Consider the following 1876-nt stretch of genomic DNA (forward strand, 5'->3'; position numbering starts at 1 on the left):
CATTATGCATTGTTATATCATAAATTTATAAAATTTTGGATGCGATAGATTTTTTTGGAATTAATTATATAATGCGTAATTTACTTATCAATAATAATTCACAAATCGTATAATAAAAATATTTTCAAACAAAGAAGAAAGTCAAGCTATAATTCTAATAACGATTAGAAATTATTTGTATTCTCGTAAGTCTCAATTTTTAATAGATCTAGATATAATAAATCTAGGTTTATTACGTCATTATATAAAAAATGTATATCTATATATATATATGTATACAGATGTGTGTGTGTGTGTGTGTGTGTGTGTGTGTGTGTCCCGCTGATGGTCATACGTTCTAAATAAAAATAGGAGGCAATTATCATATAAGTCGTTATTTATAGTGCTGTCGAAACAGAGATCATCGCGGATCACGTCGGGAGACCCACCGCGCAGCGGCGTAGGAAGTCTCGTCGATCTTTTCGTGGCACTCGATCGCGCGGGCGGGGAGAGGAAAAGAGAGGAGATCGAAGATCGGCTCTCACCGATCGTTGCCATCGAGAGATGCTTGAATAATAGAGCCGCATCATCGTATTTAATAATCGTACAATGGACGACGTGACGCGATAAGATCGCGATCGTTTCGGTGGATGGACGAGCCCTCGATAAGCTGGCCGCTCATAATAACGCAATTAACACTTCTTTGTTCGATCAATTTTCGTCTCGCTCGCCTCGGTGAATCGTCGCGAATTGCAGCAACGGTATATAAAGAAAAATGACTACATTGTAACCTTGAAATATTCTCTTCTAAGGATGCTTATAATTCAAACCCGACAAAATTCTTTTTCTCGTTTTTTTAGAAAATGTGTCTTACACTTATTTGAATTTTCTAACCCTTCAATTCTTCTATTGTTTTATTTAATATTGTATAAAATATATTCAACAAAATACATAATTATAATATTTAATCATATATAAATGTGCGACATTTATTATTATTTATATTTTTAAATTGAAAGAAATGTTTTAAAATCAGTTAATTGATTTTTTATTCTTTTAAAATGCATCTATAAAAAAATTGAGTTGTTCGTACATGAGATTTTCCTACACGCAAACTTTCGCTGAAATAATTTCACGCGTCATACGGAGTATCCCGAAAGGAGAGACTGCAGCACGGCGACGACAAATTCGCCCTGACAAATATACTAAATTCTCGATAAGAACTAACTGTACGTACAAAGTATGCTCAAAATATTGTCCTCGCGAAAAAGTTACGACAAAACACGCCGATGAAAAGGGCCGGCCGATAAATGCGCTCGTATCGTATAGGCTTATCATGCCGCGAACAGCTGCAAATCCTGTCGAACCGAGTGTCTCCTGTCAGATGGAACGTAAAGGTACCCCCTATATTATATTAGCTAATATATTTCTCTCCGTAATTCCCGAACACCCTAAAGTGCCTGATACACCGACGAGACCCCGGCCCCGGTTGATTACGATCGTTTACGACCGCTAAATCATCCGGCGTCTCCCCTCCTTTTTCTCTTTATTTGCGAAACGTCATGATATCCCTAATCGCTGAAACCGGTAGTAAAACGATCGTTACTAGTCGCGACAAAGAAACCGCCACCTTCGAGAACAAACGAGCCAATAAAACCGCTTTACCGAGTCCCTTCCGTTTCGTCGTACGCTCGGAAACACGCGTATTGCTATGCGTTGTTTTTTCATGGTGCACTTAAAATTCCAGAAAAGTATATGGGGAAACGATTTCAGATACGCGACGGGAATACAGCTGCCGACGGCCGTACCGTGACGTTTAATATTTTGGGATTAACCGTTGCGCGAAACTTTCGAACGGACAAATATGAGGCTTCCCCTTTCCTTCCTCCCTCCCCCC

Source organism: Wasmannia auropunctata, unplaced genomic scaffold (assembly GCF_000956235.1).
Source record: "Wasmannia auropunctata unplaced genomic scaffold, wasmannia.A_1.0 LD334204.1, whole genome shotgun sequence".
NCBI lineage: Eukaryota > Metazoa > Arthropoda > Insecta > Hymenoptera > Formicidae > Wasmannia > Wasmannia auropunctata.